Here is a 22,669-nt window from a genome sequence, read left to right as displayed (position 1 = left end):
CTGATGTTGTGTGTTTGCTGTCGGCATCCTCTATGAAGAAACAGTTTGTTCACCATGGGGTTTTACTGGAGGAATATTCGCGAGCCAGCAAAACTTGGAAAAACATGACAAGGAAGGGAAATTGTGGCACTGCGGATGCTGAGACAATACCAACCTTTAAGTGAGCAAACAAGTGACTTTTGTATTGTGTCTCAAAACACATCTAAACTTTTTAGAGCATAAACTTCAGCTGTATGAATTAAAATGCGAGATGCACAGATAAAATATGCCTCACATTGTCAAGCAAGACATTGATGCTATTGTTTATTGTGGGTTTGTTTGTGGAGGCTGTTATTCATCCAGGTTATGGTGCATCAGTAGTAATAAGCCAAAGCAACTGGACTTGTATTTTTGTATTTACTTGTGGAAGAAGCTATTTATATTAAGTTGGAGAAACTAAGCTTGAATAGAGGGGTAGGGACCCAACATCTATTGTCTGCCACTTACACTGTGACTCTAACACCTCTCCAGAGGCAGTTTAACCACACTTTATTGCTACAGTCATGCAAATGCAATCAGCACCTTACCTCCATGACTGAAGCACAAGCCAGAGAAGAAGTCACTGGAACTGTCAGACTATTTAGGCCATTGATACTGTACATACTGTACAGGACACCGGGGGTGGGTCCTGGACGGGTGCTATACGGCACCACTGTTTGGACTATGGTCCATTTAAATAGAGGTAGAAGGTTCAGGGGGTCACCCAAAAGTGGGTGAAAAGTTCCAGGCAGGCGCTAATTCAGAGAGGACTGGCTCGCAGTCTTCTCTATCTTAGTAAAGGAGTTTGGGGCCTGGAATTTTGGAGGCTCCAAAGTGTTATTTGGGTGGGATGAAGCCTCCACTCCTAAACCCTGGAAGCCAGCGCACAAGGGGTTAAGATCTCACAGACAACCACCCATTAAAGCAGGAAGTGATGCTGGAGGGTGTGGGTTGGGAGAGTGCACCTGTGAGGATAAGATGGAAGTCTGCTAGCTGCTCAGAGAGGACTTTTGAGTAGTTTGGAAGGGAAGCTGTGTCTGCAGGGAAGGTCTGAAGGACCTCTACTAAAAACGTATGTGCCTTTCTTTTGGTTGTTTTTCTGAAGAAAGACTGTTTTCCTAATTTATGCTGGAAACAAGCAGGACTTTTGTTGTGACGGTTTGGATGCTGAAGAAAAGCTTTCTTTTGTTTTGTTTGGTCACCAATAAAGACCCTTTGCTTTACTGACACGGTTTTTCGCACTTGTCTCGCGGAGCTTAAAGACCCCAAAGCTTACAACTGGTGGAGGATGCGGGCAAAGTGCATTTGCAGGCGCAAAAAAAACGTTTAAAACTGACATTTAAAGAGACAGTATACTTATGGCATGTCGTGGGTAAAGTCAGCCCAGGCGTTACAAACAGCAGACAAAGGCATGGAGGAGGTCGTTAAGGCTTTGGCACAAGCCACTGTGACCCAGCAGCAAGCCACTGTGGCCCAGCAGCAAGCGTCAGCAGAGTCAAACCGTCGCCATGAGGAAGCAATGGCTCAGCAGCAGCAGGCCCTGGCACAGGCTATAGCTGCGCAGCAGGAAAATACACGGCTGCTATCCGCCCAGCTTACGGCCCAGCAGGAGTCCACTCAAGCACAGGTGGCTGCCTTGCAGGAGGCCGTACAGCAGCTGGCTCAGGGACAAGCGCAAGCGGTCGTTGCCGTTAGCAACCCAGTGTCTGTTAGAGCCAGCCATTTTTTGCAGAAACTAACACCCAGCGATGACGTGGAAGCCTTTCTTACCACCTTTGAAAGGATAGCAGAGAGAGAAGCGTGGCCCCGGGACCAATGGGCCGGCATTATATCGCCTTTTCTCACTGGTGACCCGCAAAAGGCCTATTTTGACCTCCCAGCTGAGCACATCAAAGACTATGAACGTTTAAAAGCTGAAATCCTGGCCCGCCTGGGAGTGACCACAGCTGTCCGGGCCCAGAGGGTGCATCGCTGGCGGTACAAATCAGACCAACCACCCAGGTCCCAGATGCATGAACTAATTCAGTTAGTTAAAAAATGGCTGCAGCCAGAAAAGTTGTCAGGTCCACAAATGGTGGAACGAGTGGTGATGGACCGGTACCTACGGTCCCTACAAGATGACCTACAGCGCTGGGTAAGCCATGGAAACCCTACTAATGCTGACCAGCTGATCGAGCTGGTTGAACGGTATACCGTGGTGGAGGACCTGCTTGGGCCTGCCAAGCGTCGAGAACCCACGCCAAGGACACCCAGACCAGCCACCAACCTGAGGAGAGAAGCCTTGCCAGATGTTGGCGTCCGCAGGTTTACACCATCTGCCCTAGAACCACGGAGGTCGGTTCCTGTACCAAAGATGGGAGACATACAATGTTGGCGATGTCGGTCCTGGGGGCATACCCGGGCACAATGCCCACTGCAGGAGGAGCCTATGGAGTGCGGAACCGGTCGGAGAAGCTCCTTCTATGTGCGAAGTGTGTGTACCACTCATCTTGACCTGGCTGCAGGACGGTTTGAGTGTGAAGTGTGGGTGAACCACCTTCCTGCCAGGGCCCTCCTGGACTCCGGTAGCATGGTAACATTAGTACATGCCAGGGTACTTGGGAGGCTTAGACCAGTGACTAAAACTCTTCGGGTGGTATGCATTCATGGGGATACCAAGGAGTACCCCTTGGTTCCGGTGACTGTCTCTTATGGCCGTGCCTCAGTTACACAGGAGGTCGGGGTGGTAAACAGTTTAATTCATGACATCATAGTGGGGCGGGACTGTCCACTATTTCTGGAACTATGGAACGAGGTGCAAATGGCACCACCGGGGGAACTGGGGGCACTGGGCCTGGAAGGGACAGGGTCCGAGGGGTCCGGAGCTGAAATACACCCCTCTGATATAGAAATACCTACCATTGATAATGAAGTCGCAGGGAATGCTGATGTGGAGGATAATGCCCCTGACCCAGGTCTTAAACCCGGGTCGATCTCTGAGAGGGGGGAGGTCTTCCCATTACAAGTCATGCTGGGGGAGGATGACGAGGAGCTCTCCCCAGTTGAGGAGGATGAAGGGGAAACATCCTCAAGGCCAGTACATCCAGATCTAGACGTGTCCAGAGGTGCATTTGGTACCGCCCAATTACGGGACCCTGCCTTGGTCAATGCTCGAGAGCAGGTTTCGGTTGTTGATGGGGTCCCACAAATGCCAGATGCAGATCAGAGGTTCCCTCACTTTGCGTTGAAGGGGGACTTACTGTATCGAGTGGCTGAGAGCCGAGGGGAAACTATAGAGCAGTTGCTGGTTCCCCAACCGTATAGGCGGATGCTCCTCGATCTAGCCCACAACGATGCACTGGGAGGACACCTGGGGGTGGAGAAAACAGAGGCCAGGATAAACGACCGGTTTTACTGGCCAGGGTTGAAGGCCGAGGTTAAAAGATACTGTGCGTCTTGTCCCATTTGCCAGTTAACCGCCCCCAGCGCCACACTATAGAAACCCTCTGGTGCCCTTGCCGATTATCGAAGTCCCGTTTGAACGGATCGCTATGGATCTGGTGGGACCCCTGGTAAAGTCGGCACGGGGCCACCAATAAATATTGGTCATCCTAGACTACGCAACTAGGTATCCAGAAGCTGTCCCTTTGAGGAAAGCCTCCTCTAAGGCCATCGCCAGGGAGTTGTTTCAAATGTTCTCACGAACTGGGTTCCCCAAAGAGATCCTGACAGACCAGGGTACCCCTTTTATGTCAAAGGTAATGGCGGGCTTATGCAAATTGTTCCAAATTAAGCAGTTGCGGACGTCGGTCTACCACCCACAGACCGATGGCCTAGTCGAAAGATTTAATAAAACCCTAAAGTCCATGTTGAGAAGAGTAGTCCAGAAAGATGGGAAGGATTGGGATATGTTACTCCCTGCCCTGTTATTTGCTATCCGGGAGGTCCCACAAGCATCCACAGGTTTTTCGCCATTTGAATTAGTGTATGGACGAAGGCCCCGGGGGTTACTCGATCTGGTAAAAGAGACATGGGAAAGTGAGTCCTCACCACACAAAACGGTGGTAGAACATATCTCTCAAATGCGAGAAAGGGTGGCTAAGGTGATGCCACTGGTGAAGGAGCACATGCAGAAGGCCCAGGATGCCCAAAGAAGAGTGTATAACAGGTCGGCTAAAATTAGACAGTTGCAAGTAGGAGACCGGGTGGCTGTTATAATACCCACGGTAGAGAGCAAATTCTTGGCCAAATGGCAGGGCCCATTTGAGGTAGTAGAGAAATTCGGTGAGGTGGACTACAAGGTACACCAGCCAGGGAAAAGAAAACCATACCAGATCTATCACATCAATTTGTTGAAACCCTGGAGAGACAGAGAACAAGTGTCAGCGATAGTAGGGGTACAGTCAGGGGACCATGCAGGGATCGACTTGGTGCAGGTTGCTTCTACCCTGACTAGACCTCAAACCCAGCAAACAAAAGATTTTCTCCAAAAAAATAGAGATATGTTTTCAGAGTTGCCCGGTCGCACCAACGTCATCGAGCATGACATTGTGACCGAGCCCAAGGTAAAAGTCAGGTTAAAGCCTTACCGTATCCCAGAAGCTCATAGGGTGGCAGTGTCCGAAGAGGTTAGAAGAATGTTCGAGCTTGGAGTCATTGAGGAGTCGCAGAGCGAATGGTCAAGTCCAATTGTGTTGGTACCCAAGCCCAACGGCGCCCTCCGCTTCTGCAACGACTTCAGCAAGCTTAATGAAGTCTCCAAGTTCGACGCATATCCCATGCCACGAGTAGATGAGCTAATTGAAAGGTTGGGGCCTGCCAGGTACATTACCACGCTAGACCTCACAAAAGGGTACTGGCAGATTCCCCTGACTAAGGAAGCCAGGGAGAAGACAGCCTTCTCTACCCCAGAAGGCCACTTCCAATATAAGAGGATGCCATTTGGTCTACACTCAGCCCCGGCCACGTTCCAAAGGGCCATGGACAAAACTCTGCGTCCACACCAACGGTACGCTTCTGTCTACCTAGATGACATAGTCATCTTCAGCACTGATTGGGAGTCCCACCTTCCCCGGGTTCAGGCAGTCGTAGACTCCTTAAGAAGAGCAGGGTTCACCATCAACCCCGAGAAGTGTGCCATTGGGATGGAGGAAGTAAAATACCTAGGGTATATTGTGGGTAGAGGGCTGGTGAAGCCCCAAATGAGTAAGGTGGAGGCCATACAGGACTGGCCCCGTCCCCTAACCAAGAAGCAGGTCAGAGCGTTTTTGGGCATAGTTGGCTATTATAGGAGGTTTGTCCCCAACTTTGCCACTGTTGCTGCACCACTGACCGACCTGACCAGAGTCAGAAAGTCAGTGATGATAAAGTGGAACGCCGAGGCCGAGACGGCTTTTCAAATGCTTAAGACAGCTTTGTGCCAAGATCCGGTGCTTGTAGCTCCAGATTTTTCAAAAGATTTTGTAGTACAGACAGATGCTTCAAGCGAAGGGTTAGGAGCGGTCCTGTCTCAGGAAATCAATGGGGAGGAGCACCCTGTGGTCTTTCTTAGTATGAAGCTGACGGCAGCTGAAAGAAACTATGCGGTGGTAGAGCGGGAGTGTCTGGCCATCAAATGGGCTCTAGACTCCCTGCGATATTTCCTCCTGGGCAGAAAGTTCCGCTTGGTGTCAGACCATGCTCCGCTTACCTGGATGAGACAGAATAAACACACCAATGCCAGGGTAACAAGGTGGTTCCTTTCTCTCCAGGAGTTCAATTTCATGGTAGAGCACAGACCCGGGAGACAGCATCAGAATGCCGATGCCCTCTCCCGAGTCCATTGTATGGTGTCTACTGTTGCCTCCAACACCTCCGCGTTGAGGCAGAGGGGGGGGATATGTACAGGACACCGGGGGTGGGTCCTGGACGGGTGCTATACGGCACCACTGTTTGGACTATGGTCCATTTAAATAGAGGTAGAAGGTTCAGGGGGTCACCCAAAAGTGGGTGAAAAGTTCCAGGCAGGCGCTAATTCAGAGAGGACTGGCTCGCAGTCTTCTCTATCTTAGTAAAGGAGTTTGGGGCCTGGAATTTTGGAGGCTCCAAAGTGTTATTTGGGTGGGATGAAGCCTCCACTCCTAAACCCTGGAAGCCAGCGCACAAGGGGTTAAGATCTCACAGACAACCACCCATTAAAGCAGGAAGTGATGCTGGAGGGTGTGGGTTGGGAGAGTGCACCTGTGAGGATAAGATGGACGTCTGCTAGCTGCTCAGAGAGGACTTTTGAGTAGTTTGGAAGGGAAGCTGTGTCTGCAGGGAAGGTCTGAAGGACCTCTACTAAAAACGTATGTGCCTTTCTTTTGGTTGTTTTTCTGAAGAAAGACTGTTTTCCTAATTTATGCTGGAAACAAGCAGGACTTTTGTTGTGACGGTTTGGATGCTGAAGAAAAGCTTTCTTTTGTTTTGTTTGGTCACCAATAAAGACCCTTTGCTTTACTGACACGGTTTTTCGCACTTGTCTCGCGGAGCTTAAAGACCCCAAAGCTTACAATACGATAATCCCGAACATAATGAATCTCCTATATTGCAGGCTTCCCCAATACCCCCCATCCTCCTGGCTGGCTGAGATCACAGCCAGGCTAAGGGGGTGCCTCTACATCAGATCATATGGCTTTTAGAAATTGAGTCAGGAGTGAAAGCAGATGAAACCTACTTTCACTTTCACCTTCTGTCTTGTTTCAAAACTTACATTTACAGATTTCAAACAAGACCAGACCACATCTCTATCTTCTACAGAGCCTGAAATGTAAAGGCTTAAAGCAGCCCACCCCCTCATCTTCTGATTGCTTCTCTCATAGTCTACAGTGATTTAACATTGTTTATGGGAGATCCACTACACACCTATACAGACAGGGCTCCATAGGAGCTTTGCTGTGGCAGGCCTCGGAGCCTTCAGAAATCCCAAAGCTGCCATAGTAACTGAACATAAAAAAGATCTCGTCTGCACTGGATACGTGCGGCGAGCCAATGGACTTATGGCGCAAATCACAACCCGAGCTTGGATACGAGAATTTTTTATTTTGAAAAGACGCGTTTCGGGGTACTCAGGACCCCTTTATCAAGTCTAAAAAAACATATATGGTTGTTACAGCGGTCTGTAGTGAATTAAAGGTGTAAATAATGTAAAAGTATAAATATACAAAAATTCATATTAATATTAATAATTGAACAGTAGCTGAAACTGTGTGTGTACATACGTGCGTACAAGCACACATACACGCATTTATATCTGTATATATAGAAAATTGTTTAGATGCGTGGATGGATCAATGGATGAAGACGAAAACATAAACATAAACACAAGCATAAACGTAATATGTATCCATAAGTAATAGATTGGTTCAGTGTTTTGGCTGAATGATTATTTACATAAGTGATAAAATAGAGGATAAAAAAGAAATATAGAAAATAGATAAAAAATGGCTAAAGGATATTGGTAAAATGGGTTATAGATCTAAAAAATAAATAATAAAATAAATAAAATAAAATAAAAAGCTGACACAGACCCTGTTTGGGGTATATATAGCTATATGGGACTGTTTCCTGGTTGTGTACGGGTCTATATGTACGCAAGAACAGATAGGTAAAGGTACATGGTTTAGAGTGCAGATGAAGAGAGAATGATAATATGTTATCTCAATTATTTGAGAGTTTTAACTCAAAGTAAAATGCTATCGTCTGGATAGGGTTGCTAGACTTTGCTGTTCTCTTGTTTGAAACTGGAAGTTGTACTGTACATGAGTGTTTAGTGGTGAGACGGAATGCCTGCAGTACCTGTATCCTTGGCAACGTGAGCCCGCTGGTGCCCTCTCCTGGAGGTCCCTTTCCGAAGGAATGCTAGTCAGCGTTAATGTGGTCAATGAACGAAGGTGGTGGGGATAATATGGAAATAAAATTAGAATGAATATAAGGTTAAAATGTAAATAATGTTTAGTGGCTGCTGGCATAGGAGGAGGATCGGTGTTTACCTGATAGGGATTGCTGGAGAGTGTCCTGCTGTTGCGGCGCTGTTGTGCTTGCTGCACGTGTAGTGTGCAGTGTGAGGGAGCGCGCGCTTTCCGGAGTTATGAGGCGGGGCTGGTGGGTGGGGGCGTGGCAGGGGTGTGTCTGTGAGGGGGGCGGTCATAGGTGCCGGAGGCTGGGGAGCCCGGCTGATGTAGATGATGTGTGTTTCGCTAATGCTGCGGCTAGTGTGCAGGGAGGGCGGTGTCACAGGAGTAGTTGATGCTGCGATTGGAAGAGTGTATTTTTGGCTGGATGTACTGATGTTGGGGCTGTGTGATAGTGGTGACCGGGATTGGGCAGATGCCTGGGGCTGGTGGGATGTGAAGGTGATGGGAGGGGTGTGTGTTGTGAACTGATTTGATTTGATGGGTATTCTTATGAGGAGTCACAGAAGGTGGGGATGGGAAACGATGGGAATGGTAGTATGTCAGTAATTAGAGGTGTAATGTGAAAAAGAAGAAATGATTATACAATAAAAAAAAAAAATATATATAAAAAAAATATATATAATAATAATAATTGGAAAAATAAAAAATAAAAAAATATATATATATAAATAATATATATGAATAAAGAGAAAAAAGAGAAAAATAAAAATAAATAAATTAAAATTTAATAAATGTAGAAATAAAATAAATATGAATATGAAAAAAATGAAAATAAATATGAAATTGGAGAATGATAGAGAAAATCTTAAATGAGGGTAAGTGGTGAGGGGTGATAGGTTGATTGGTTCAAGTGGGTAGAGCTGTAAGGGTCGTATATGCACGGGATGGTGATATTAGAAGCACTGGTTTTCTATGCTTTCATTGAGTCCGTTGGGTTCAAGCGTGTTGAGCTTGAAGATCCAGAACATCTCGCGTCTTTGGAGGGTTCTGTATCTGTCCGGGCGATTATCCTCAATATGTTCCAATGGAGTGATGGACAATTTTGAGGGATCCTGGTTATGGGTGGCTAGGTAATGTCTAGAGACGCTGTGTTTTAGATATCCTTTGGTGATGTTTGACCGATGTTTATTAGTGCGTTCTCTTAGGGCCTGGATGGTCCGGCCGACATACTGCAGGCCACATTCACATTCCAGGAGGTATATCACGTATGAAGTGGAACAGTTTATGAAACTTTTGATATGGAATTCCTCCCCGGTATGGTTGCTTCTGAAAGTTTGGATTTTGTTTGAAATGTTGCTGCAGCATTTACATAGAGTGTGGCCGCACTTGAAGCTGCCCACGGGATCAGGGCACCAGCTGATTCTGCTGGTGGGGGTTGGTTTCTTCTTTTTTAGTTTACTTGGGGCTAGAATGTTTTTTAGGGATTTCGCTTTTCTGAACGTGATTTTTGGTTTTTGCGGTATTTTTGGTTTGAGGTACGGATCGTTGGTTAGAATGTGCCAGTGTTTTGACAGGATTCCCCTTAGGGTATCGTGGTTGGGGTTGTAAGTAGTGATTAGTGATGTTCTGTAGTGGTTGGGGTCTTCAGTTTCCTTTGGTTTGGTTTTGGTCACTAGGCATTCTTCTTGGCTTAGAGCATTCGCCTTGGAGTAGGCGTTTTCAATTATTTTGCTTCGGTATCCCTTCCTCAGGAATCTACTGCGTAAGGTTTGACTTTGTGTGGTGAAGTCCTCCTTGGTTGAACAGTTTCTTCTTATCCGTTTGAACTGACTGTATGGTATATTATTTTTCCATTTTCTGTAGTGTGCACTTCCGTAATCAAGGTAATTATTTCCGTCTACTTTTTTTGAAAAATGTTTTTGTTTGGATGGTTTCATTGTCGAAAAAAAGGAGTAAATCTAAATATTCAATTGAAGTGATAGAGATGTTGGCTGTGAAGGTCAGATTCCAGGTGTTGTTATTGAGGTATGAAATGAATGCTTTGGCCTCTTCGTTACTACCTTTCCAGATGATTATGAGGTCGTCAATGTATCGTTTGTAGAACATGATCATACTGTTCCAATGGTGTTCATTGTATATAAAGAGATCCTCGAAGCGTCCCATGTATAAGTTTGCATAACTCGGCGCGAAACGCGTCCCCATAGCGGTTCAGTTTTGTTGTCTGTATAGGCAGTTCTCAAATGTGAATGTATTATGTGTTAGAATGAACCGGGTGGCCTCTGTAATGAATGTTTTGTGTTCCGGGGAGAGTTGTTCATCGGTTTCCAAATAATGTTTAGATGTATTGATACCTGCCTCGTGTGGAATGTTGGAATATAGGGATGCAACATCTAGTGTCAGCCAGCAATAAGTGGAGTCCCATTTGATTTCTTTTAGCAAGGATATAAGTTGGGCGGAATCTCTCAGGTGAGAGCGAAGATTAGTAACATGTTTTTGTAGAAATAGGTCAACGTAATGTGAAAGATTGCTGGTGAGGGAGTTGATGCCTGATATTATTGGTCTCCCCGGGGGATTTTCAGTGTTTTTATGGATTTTTGGTAAGTGATAGAAGATAGCTGTGGTTGGATGATCAATTGTGATGAATTCCCTTTCTTTTTTCGTTAGTATGAGGTCTTTTTCTGACTTTTACATTATTTACACCTTTAATTCACTACAGACCGCTGTAACAACCATATATGTTTTTTTAGTCTTGATAAAGGGGTCCTGAGTACCCCGAAACGCGTCGTCTTTTCAAAATAAAAAATTCTCGTATCCAAGCTCGGGTTGTGATTTGCGCCATAAGTCCATTGGCTCGCCGCACGTATCCAGTGCAGACGAGATCTTTTTTATATTCCAATACCCACCCAAGTGGCGGTCTGGCCCCCGCCCAGGGTTACTTCGGACACCATCCGGCAGCACCAACCCAGACAACCTCAACTCTTCAAACTTCCCTCCACCAAGGTTGCACCACAATCAGTGCAAACCAAACCAGGTGAGTAACTTCACTCATCTTGGTTAGGGGGAAGGGACATCTATCTGTTTACCCTCACCTATGAGCGCCTTCTCTCCTCTCTTGGCCATCTGATCACTGTATTGTCCCGAGACACTCGGGTTAGGAGTGCTTAACCCACTCAGAGATACGGCGGCTCTAGGTCCTGATCCAGAGAATACACCACTGATAGACCAAAAGAATGGATTACTGTGAACACCGCCTACTTGAACGGAAAAAACTCACCAGCATATGGACCAAAACAGGGACCACACAAAAGACTCCAAAGAAGACACCGGCACGGAGACGATTAGTTCAAAAGAACTAGCAAATTTATTTTTTCGCCTGGAATCCAGCCTCAAAACAGAGACACAACATCATCTGGACTGGATCCTCCTAGAAACCTATCTTAATGAATCTCTGGTACCACGTGGACTCCGATTGAGATTCAAAAGCCCTTTTCCGAACGACCCAGATTTTACCAAAGACTGGAATGACTATCTTTTACAGTGTGCCAAGGGTATGATGACACGTTTGGTAGCAAAAAGGGAGTCCCTTTGCCACTACCTTAAAGATGAAATACAGGAACATACTAACCAACTCCAGACACACAAATCTCATACGGAATATATAAGGTTGAATAGACAAACCACAAGTAGACTCATACAGTATGAACGTGAACTCGTTGAGAAAAAGTCAGCTAAACTCACAAGGGATAGAACAGACTTCTCCAGCAATAACATTCACTTCTGGCTCAACACAAAAACTGACAGAATCCATCCACCTCCAGTAGATCACCCAGCCACACATATGTCCACTAAACACCCCACCCGAACAAGACACACACACATCCCTTCCAACCCACATTCCAATGCTCCCTTCACTCAGCACTCTACCACATACTCACACACTACATTCATACGCCACACCAACCATCCGACCACCAAACCCACCTCCAAACTACCAACCACAACAATACCCCCGAACCCCCATCCAACCTCACCCAATTTGCCACCTACGGTCAGGCACATACGCCAACGAAATCGGGATGAACGTCAATTAAACACCCCCAAACCGAACATGCAACCAACAGGATCACTCAAAAATAACGACCCCAAAAAACCCAATTCCTCTGCTACTTACTCCAATACTCACTCTGGAACCCCCATATACTTTACTCCACCATCTATACCGCAACGAGAGAGTCAACCTCTCACCTCACCCCACTGAACCTCCCCCCAACCTCCTTCGGGTCCACGGATCCCATAACAACCTTAATCGGGTTAGACTCTTCCATCTATGAGGACTCTTTACTCACCATCCATAATAGCAGTTATTCAGTGGATCCACCCCTTTCCCCTTACCATATCAACAACGCATCCGTATCTTTTTTACCTCTTCCGGGGACCCTGACCCCACAAACTACTTATGTCCTCAAACGTCCATCAGGGAACACATCCACAATAACCGACTTCTTCAAACCGAAAATGACACAACCCCAGAAGGGCACCAAAAGAAAAAATGCAGACGAGGACGGAGAGGAGGAACAGCTAAACGAGACACCAAAAGCAAAAGAACTAAAGAAAACCCCCCAGAACAAACACAGTCCAAAGCGGAACAAAACCACACAATTGTGAAAATATTCAACCTTTCTGAATGTACCCTGACTACAGCACAAACCACCTTACTACAAAAAGGGTTATCCTTCTGCCCAGCAGAGAAGTTCAATGAATTTGAACTATTCATTGATCTAAACTCATTTATCCGAAAAATCACTCTACAACGACACTTCGCCATTCAAGCCAAACAACCCACCACAAACCAGAAAAAAGACACTACACAAGATCCAGAGGTAGACAACACCCTACACACTGAACTTAAACCAAAGTCCTCCTTTAATCCCATTTACCACAGAGGCAATCATATAAACACTTTCTTCTCCCTTGTCTCAAAAGACGTTAGAGACATCAACAGAAATGCCAAAATCAAAACAAACCTTACGATAAAAGAAAGAGGCCCTAAAAGAACTGAGTAACAATGACGACATCACAATAAGGAGTGCAGATAAAGGAGGTGGGATCGTACTACAAAACAAAGCCGACTACATCAAGGAAGCACAAAGAATCTTGAATGACACATCATATTACGTACCCCTCTCTCATAACCCACTCAACGAGGACACAAAGGAACTAGGAACACTACTGAAACAGGCAGAAAAAGACCTCATACTAACGAAAAAAGAAAGGGAATTCATCACAATTGATCATCCAACCACAGCTATCTTCTATCACTTACCAAAAATCCATAAAAACACTGAAAATCCCCCGGGGAGACCAATAATATCAGGCATCAACTCCCTCCCCAGCAATCTTTCACATTACGTTGACCTATTTCTACAAAAACATGTTACTAATCTTCGCTCTCACCTGAGAGATTCCACCCAACTTATATCCTTGCTAAAAGAAATCAAATGTGACTCCACTTATTGCTGGCTGACACTAGATGTTGCATCCCTATATTCCAACATTCCACACGAGGCAGGTATCAATACATCTAAACATTATTTGGAAACCGATGAACAACTCTCCCCGGAACACAAAACATTCATTACAGAGGCCACCCGGTTCATTCTAACACATAATACATTCACATTTGAGAACTGCCTATACAGACAACAAAACTGAACCGCTATGGGGACGCGTTTCGCGCCGAGTTATGCAAACTTATACATGGGACGCTTCGAGGATCTCTTTATATACAATGAACACCATTGGAACAGTATGATCATGTTCTACAAACGATACATTGACGACCTCATAATCATCTGGAAAGGTAGTAACGAAGAGGCCAAAGCATTCATTTCATACCTCAATAACAACACCTGGAATCTGACCTTTACAGCCAACATCTCTATCACTTCAATTGAATATTTAGATTTACTCCTTTTTTTCGACAATGAAACCATCCAAACAAAAACATTTTTCAAAAAAGTAGACGGAAATAATTACCTTGATTACGGAAGTGCACACTACAGAAAATGGAAAAATAATATACCATACAGTCAGTTCAAACGGATAAGAAGAAACTGTTCAACCAAGGAGGACTTCACCACACAAAGTCAAACCTTACGCAGTAGATTCCTGAGGAAGGGATACCGAAGCAAAATAATTGAAAACGCCTACTCCAAGGCGAATGCTCTAAGCCAAGAAGAATGCCTAGTGACCAAAACCAAACCAAAGGAAACTGAAGACCCCAACCACTACAGAACATCACTAATCACTACTTACAACCCCAACCACGATACCCTAAGGGGAATCCTGTCAAAACACTGGCACATTCTAACCAACGATCCGTACCTCAAACCAAAAATACCGCAAAAACCAAAAATCACGTTCAGAAAAGCGAAATCCCTAAAAAACATTCTAGCCCCAAGTAAACTAAAAAAGAAGAAACCAACCCCCACCAGCAGAATCAGCTGGTGCCCTGATCCCGTGGGCAGCTTCAAGTGCGGCCACACTCTATGTAAATGCTGCAGCAACATTTCAAACAAAATCCAAACTTTCAGAAGCAACCATACCGGGGAGGAATTCCATATCAAAAGTTTCATAAACTGTTCCACTTCATACGTGATATACCTCCTGGAATGTGAATGTGGCCTGCAGTATGTCGGCCGGACCATCCAGGCCCTAAGAGAACGCACTAATAAACATCGGTCAAACATCACCAAAGGATATCTAAAACACAGCGTCTCTAGACATTACCTAGCCACCCATAACCAGGATCCCTCAAAATTGTCCATCACTCCATTGGAACATATTGAGGATAATCGCCCGGACAGATACAGAACCCTCCAAAGACGCGAGATGTTCTGGATCTTCAAGCTCAACACGCTTGAACCCAACGGACTCAATGAAAGCATAGAAAACCAGTGCTTCTAATATCACCATCCCGTGCATATACGACCCTTACAGCTCTACCCACTTGAACCAATCAACCTATCGCCCCTCACCACTTACCCTCATTTAAGATTTTCTCTATCATTCTCCAATTTCATATTTATTTTCATTTTTTTCATATTCATATTTATTTTATTTCTACATTTATTAAATTTTAATTTATTTATTTATTTTTATTTTTCTCTTTTTTCTCTTTATTCATATATATTATTTATATATATATTTTTTTTTTATTTTTTTTTTCCAATTATTATTATTATATATATTTTTTTTATATATATATATTTTTTTTTTATTGTATAATCATTTCTTCTTTTTCACATTACACCTCTAATTACTGACATACTACCATTCCCATCGTTTCCCATCCCCACCTTCTGTGACTCCTCATAAGAATACCCATCAAATCAAATCAGTTCACAACACACACCCCTCCCATCACCTTCACATCCCACCAGCCCCAGGCATCTGCCCAATCCCGGTCACCACTATCACACAGCCCCAACATCAGTACATCCAGCCAAAAATACACTCTTCTAATCGCAGCATCAACTACTCCTGTGACACCGCCCTCCCTGCACACTAGCTGCAGCATTAGCGAAACACACATCATCTACATCAGCCGGGCTCCCCAGCCTCCGGCACCTATGACCGCCCCCCTCACAGACACACCCCTGCCACGCCCCCACCCACCAGCCCCGCCTCATAACTCCGGAAAGCGCGCGCTCCCTCACACTGCACACTACACGTGCAGCAAGCACAACAGCGCCGCAACAGCAGGACACTCTCCAGCAATCCCTATCAGGTAAACACCGATCCTCCTCCTATGCCAGCAGCCACTAAACATTATTTACATTTTAACCTTATATTCATTCTAATTTTATTTCCATATTATCCCCACCACCTTCGTTCATTGACCACATTAACGCTGACTAGCATTCCTTCTGAAAGGGACCTCCAGGAGAGGGCACCAGCGGGCTCACGTTGCCAAGGATACAGGTACTGCAGGCATTCCGTCTCACCACTAAACACTCATGTACAGTACAACTTCCAGTTTCAAACAAGAGAACAGCAAAGTCTAGCAACCCTATCCAGACGATAGCATTTTACTTTGAGTTAAAACTCTCAAATAATTGAGATAACATATTATCATTCTCTCTTCATCTGCACTCTAAACCATGTACCTTTACCTATCTGTTCTTGCGTACATATAGACCCGTACACAACCAGGAAACAGTCCCATATAGCTATATATACCCCAAACAGGGTCTGTGTCAGCTTTTTATTTTATTTTATTTATTTTATTTATTTTTTAGATCTATAACCCATTTTACCAATATCCTTTAGCCATTTTTTATCTATTTTCTATATTTCTTTTTTATCCTCTATTTTATCACTTATGTAAATAATCATTCAGCCAAAACACTGAACCAATCTATTACTTATGGATACATATTACGTTTATGCTTGTGTTTATGTTTATGTTTTCGTCTTCATCCATTGATCCATCCACGCATCTAAACAATTTTCTATATATACAGATATAAATGCGTGTATGTGTGCTTGTACGCACGTATGTACACACACAGTTTCAGCTACTGTTCAATTATTAATATTAATATGAATTTTTGTATATTTATACTTTTACATTATTTACACCTTTAATTCACTACAGACCGCTGTAACAACCATATATGTTTTTTTAGACTTGATAAAGGGGTCCTGAGTACCCCGAAACGCGTCGTCTTTTCAAAATAAAAAATTCTCGTATCCAAGCTCGGGTTGTGATTTGCGCCATAAGTCCATTGGCTCGCCGCACGTATCCAGTGCAGACGAGATCTTTTTTATATTCCAATACCCACCCAAGTGGCGGTCTGGCCCCCGCCCAGGGTTACTTCGGACACCATCCGGCAGCACCAACCCAGACAACCTCAACTCTTCAAACTTCCTTCCACCAAGGTTGCACCACAATCAGTGCAAACCAAACCAGGTGAGTAACTTCACTCATCTTGGTTAGGGGGAAGGGACATCTATCTGTTTACCCTCACCTATGAGCGCCTTCTCTCCTCTCTTGGCCATCTGATCATAGTAACTGAACGGCTCCCTTGATTTTGGCACGGTGAAGCCATACAGACTGCAATTGACCAGGGCATCTGAAGGATGAAAAGTTGGTGATTAATATTATTGATAATCAGAGACTCTTCCTCTGGGTGTCTGCTATGGCACCCGCTAATCGGTTAGTTGCAATTATATGGACAGGAGAAATGGTTCTGTCTGGAAGATATGGCTAACAAAAGGGGCTGTAACTTCTTAATGTAATTAAATAAGGCTTTGTCTCCAGTCATCTCTGACAGTATTAGACTATGTGGAGACAATTTCTGTTGACAAGGATAAAACACCCAGTTGTCAATTAAGCCCGGGCTACACTTTCTGTAGCACTACTGATTTTAATTATTGAATGACGGCTTGAGTCTACTAAATTGCAAAACTATTTCAGACAACTTAATTTATGGCTTTGTATTGCTGCTTAAGCTACATTATTAAAAAACAGTTTGTTTAATCACAGAGTCTCCATTTAGGCCATGCATTATTCATACTTTTACAAGAGGAATGAAATAAATATCGCAACACGAGCTTCTAAGTAAATATACCCCAGAATTGTTATAGGTAATACAATAATTTACTATAACAAACATGTCAGGACAGACGAAAGGTGCTCTATAAATCAAGTGACTCACAAGTGATGTCTTCTCTGACTGTAGACTGTAGACATTCTTTCCCTTTCTTCTATATCTGCTATAACAGCCTTGCATAGTTTGCTGCCAGAATATTTCTGACCCTTCACGTCTAACCTAGCATTTATAGCAGTGCACAAAAATATCAGACTCCAGACCAAAATCCTTCAATTAATGGAGACATCAGATTACATCCCTAAATGAAGACCCCAGACTATAGTAAAGAAAATTATTTAGACCTCAGAACACACACCTATATTAAAGGTTTTGTCTCATCACAGACAATGGGGTCCACCACTGGAACCCCCACCTACAGTCATAGCCGTAAATGTTGGCACCTCTGAAATTTTTAAAGAAAATGAAGTATTTCTCACAGAAAAGTATTGCAGTAACATGTTTCGCTAACACAAAAACACATGTTTATTCCCTTTGCGTGTTTTGGAACAAAACCAAAAAAGGGAGGAAAAAAAGCAAATTGGACATAATGTCACACCAAACTCCAAAAATGGGCTGGACAAAATTATTGGCACCCTTTCAAAATTGTGGATAAATAAGATTGTTTCAAGCATGTGATGCTCCTTTAAACTCACCTGGGGTGAGTAACAGGTGTGGGCAATATAAAAATCCCACATAAAAGCAGATAAAAAGGAGAGAAGTTCACTTAGTCTTTGCATTATGTGTCTGTGTGTGCCACACTTAGCATGGACAACAGAAAGAGGAGAAGAGAACTGTCTGAGGACTTGAAACCCAAAATTGTGGAAAAATATCAACAATCTCAAGGTTACAAGTCCATCTCTAGAGATCTAGATTTGCCTTTGTCCAGAGTGCGCAACATTATCAAGAAGTTTGCAACCCATGGCACTGTAGCTAATCTCCCTGGGCGTGGACAGAAGAGAAAAATTGATGAAAGGTGTCAACGCAGGATAATCCGGATGGTGGACAAGCAGCCCCAAACAAGTTCTAAAGATATTCAAGCTGTCCTGCAGGATCAAGGAGCATCAGTGTTAGCGCGAACTATCCGTTGACATTTAAATTAAATGAAACGCTATGGCAGGAGACCCAGGAGGACCCCACTGCTGACACAGAGACATAAAAAAAAGCAAGACTACATTTTGCAAAAATGAACTTGAGTAAGCCAAAATCCTTCTGGGAAAACATCTTGTGGATAGATGAGACCAAGATAGAGGTTTTTGGTAAAGCACACCATTCTACTGTTTACCGAAAACGGAATGAGGACTACAAAGAAGAGAACACAGTACCTACAGTGAAATATGGTGGAGGTTCATTGATGTTTTGGGGTTGTTGTGCTGCCTCTGGCACTGGGTGCCTTGAATGTGTGCAAGGCATCATGAAATCTGAGGATTACCATCGGATTCGTCTTCATCGGGGTCTGGACCTGACTGCAATTTATAGTCATAACCGACTTGAGTGGGCAGATTCTCACGTTCAATGGTGTCTGGCACGTTGGAGAGGCGTTCTGTTCACGGATGAGTCCCAGCTTTCACTGTTCAGGGCAGATGGCAGACAGCATGTGTGGTGTCGTGTGGGTGAGTGGTTTGCTGACGTTAACGTTGTGGATCGAGTGGCACATGGTGGCGGTGGGGTTATGGTATGGGCAAGCGTATGTTATGGACAAGTGCATTTTATTGATGGCATTTTAAATGCACAGAGATACTGTGACGAGATCCTGAGGCCCATTGTTGAGCTATTCGTCCACGACCATCACCTCATGTTGCAGCATGATAATGCATTGCCCCATATTGCGAGGATCTGTACACAATTCCTGGAAGCTGGAAACATCCCAGTTCTTGCATGGCCAGCATACTCACCGGTCATGTCACCCATTAAGCATGTTTGGGATGTTCTGGATCGGCATATACGACAGTGTGTTCCATTTCCTGCCAATATTCTGCAACTTCGCATAGCTATTGAAGAGGAGTGGACCAACATTCCACAGGCCACAATCAACAACCTGATCAACTCTATGCGACAGAGATGTGTTGCACTGCGTGAGGCAAATGGTGACCACACCAGATACTCCCCCCCCCCCCCCCAGTAAGGCAAAACTGTGCACATTTCAGAGTGATCTTTTATTGTGGGCACACCTGTGCAATATTCATGCTGTCTAATCAGCACCTTGATATGCCACACCTGTGAGGTGAGATGGATTATCTCGGCAAAGGAGAAGTGGTCACTAACACCAATTTAGACAGATTTGTCAACAATACTTGAGAGTAATGGGTCTTTTGTGTATGTAGAAAATGTTTCAGATCTTTGAGTTCAGCTCATGCAAAATGGGAGCAAAACTGAAAGTGTTGCATTTATATTTTTGTTCAATGTATAAGACAATGGAGTCATATCCTAGAGATATGCCCCCATTGGCTGTGATGAGACAAGCCCTTTAAACCCTCCTCGCTCCCAAGCTCCACTTCAGCTTTGGTTGCTGCAGCTCAATGTGTCCTTGCTCCAGTAGTTTTAGAATGTTGTGCACATTGCGGTATATTATGTCCTGACTCTAGAAAATGTCAGGACCTCTTGGAGCTTAAGAAGATTCTGGAAGCATTGGAGACACATCCCTGCTGAGACCTATCATTGGCTGCAGTGGTGCACATAACCATGTCTGTCCAGGTGTTTTCAGACCAAGGACATCTGAAGGGAGACAGAATTGAGTGGTGAAGAGCAGGTATCCTTTTTTTCAACAGGTACTACAGGCTGCTATCAATAGTTAAAAACTTCCAAAAAGCTGGAGTGTTTGTGAGCTCTTAGGGAACACAGATTGAGCTGTTAGGCCAGCTTTCTAACAGAATTCAGTGAGAAGGAGAAGCAGCAATCCGCAGATGCAGTGAAAATGAAGGCAGTAGCAGTGAGAAGACAAACTGTTGACAGTGTTTAATAAAGACCAATTTTTGGTCCAACATAAGTAGAATGCAGCAATTATAAAAATGGCCCCAAAGGTATCTATACCTTTTAAAATGTACACAGGTAAATCAGTACAGAAACATTGGATATGTGTATGTGAACTTTTACAGGTGTTGCCTCACCATGAGAACTCATCCACCCTACAGATGGGGGGATAAGTGATTCCTCAGGGTCATATTGCTGGGATCTCCACAGATTAGATGAATAAGGTGCTGGAGTGAATGGAGTGACGGTTATGCATGCATACACGCTGCCACACCATTCAACTCTATGGAACTGCGGAAAAAAAGCCAAATGCAGCACTCAGCTTCTCCGGCAGTCCCATAGAATTGAATGGAGCGGCAGTGTACTCCATTCACTCTGGGGACTTCGGCACCTTATTCTTGTGATCGGTGGGGGTCTTAGTAGTCGCTTATGGGTAGGTAATAAGTTGTTATGGAGTGACAACCCTTTTAACATCATGTTACAGAAAGGAAATACTAGGGCTCTGAATTACATTGCAAATAAAACTGAAATATTTTGTATTCTTCCTTCTTATCAGCATTCCTTTCCTCCTCTGCCAGTCCCACCCTCAGACTTTACTAAAGGGCAAAACCAAAAATGCAGCAGTAGCTGTATTAGTGACAGGATTTTTTTTATTTTTTGTTTGAAAACAAGTTTGAGTTCAACTTGACAATGTTCACAAAGCTCACAAGTTTATGCTATTACTGGCTCTTTGTAGCTGTTAGCTGTGTCTCATAGCTATAGGCTCTATTTAGTTGAGCCATACATCCTTTATTGTAAAATACTTATATGTATCTGTTTTACTAAGGTTACATCAGTATGGTTGGAGAAAATACTAAATGGGTTTTCTGATATTTTAACTGATGACCCATCCTCACAGTAGCGCCGTCACCATCTTTCAGCTCACCAAGCATGGTGCTGTACATTGTACAGTGGCTAGGCTTGGTATCGCAGCTCAGCCCGATTCACTTCAATGGACCTGAGCTGCACCTAGACTAGGGATCAGCAACTTTCGGCACTCCAGCTGCTGTGAAACTACAACCCCCAGCATTCACACTTGCTCAGTTCTTCTAACTCTCATAGAAATGAAAGGAGGATATTGGAAGTTGTAGTTTTAGAACTGCTGGAGTGCGGGAAGTGGCTGATCCCTGGCCTAGACCATGTGACCAATGAACATAGCCTAGGCAAAGCTGCGAGAATGCCATGGCGCTTCTGTGAGCGCCGTGCCTTCTCAGACAGCTGATTTGCAGGCGTCCCAGCTGTTAGACCCCCAGCGATCAGATACTGATGACCTATCCAGAGTATAGGTAAAATATCTCAGAAAAACACTTTAATTGCTTTATTTCTTCATCTATTTTATGTTTTAAACAAATATGCTTTGAATGAAACTATAAGCCACTTTGGCTATCACTGAGAACAAAATACTTATTCAAGTAAGCTAGACCAAGTTAGTATCACCAAGGTGCAAACGCTAAATCCTTCATCACTTAATAAATACCCCAACAGGGGTTGTCCAATCTCGCTAGCCCTAGGTGGCCATCTTACGGAAACAGCCATGCGGACTGGAACTCCACTGTTTCTGTAACTCCTAATAATTAGAAAACAACAGTCACAGAAAACACATAGATTTGCGTTCACTATTTAGTGATCCTATGTGGTGGGAAGTACCCTATATAGTGAGATACCCACTCAGTGTACATAAGCATACACGAACGAAGGATAAACTGAGACTAGATGGGTATAGTAGAAAAAATATATACATATACTTTATTAAGCAATACATAAAAAAAATCATTATTTAATGGGTGATATATCACATCAGATAAAAAGGTGGACACCTGAGGGGACATAGTATGATTACATACAAAGAAGGGGACAAGGAGGTCAACGCTCAGCTATACCTCAGCTAAGATTCACAAATAGCTAGAGAAAGTGCAAGTGCATATTTCAAAGCTTGTAACATATATATATATATATATATATATATAGGACCTGTTTCACATGCAAAAAAGTTCTCCACATATATCACAAATATTCACAATTTATGCTGATATATATACACCTGTATCTCCACTGCCAGTGCATCAAATTAGGACATAAATGTGTATAGCGCACAGACCCAGACCCACATGGGAAAAGGGGACTAGTGCCTTCAAC

General features: G+C 44.0%; 1 protein-coding gene across 2 annotated transcripts in view; it reads left to right on the top strand.

Annotated features, from left to right (window-relative positions):
* TFB1M (transcription factor B1, mitochondrial) overlaps positions 1-22,669 on the top strand; it is a 191,710-nt gene that overhangs the window by 120,736 nt on the left and 48,305 nt on the right. The window lies entirely within an intron of this gene.

The sequence above is a fragment of the Bufo gargarizans genome, chromosome 4 (assembly GCF_014858855.1).
Source record: "Bufo gargarizans isolate SCDJY-AF-19 chromosome 4, ASM1485885v1, whole genome shotgun sequence".
Classification (NCBI taxonomy): domain Eukaryota; kingdom Metazoa; phylum Chordata; class Amphibia; order Anura; family Bufonidae; genus Bufo; species Bufo gargarizans.
Note: the sequence above shows the minus strand (reverse complement) of the source record. Positions and strands in the feature narration are given on the sequence as shown.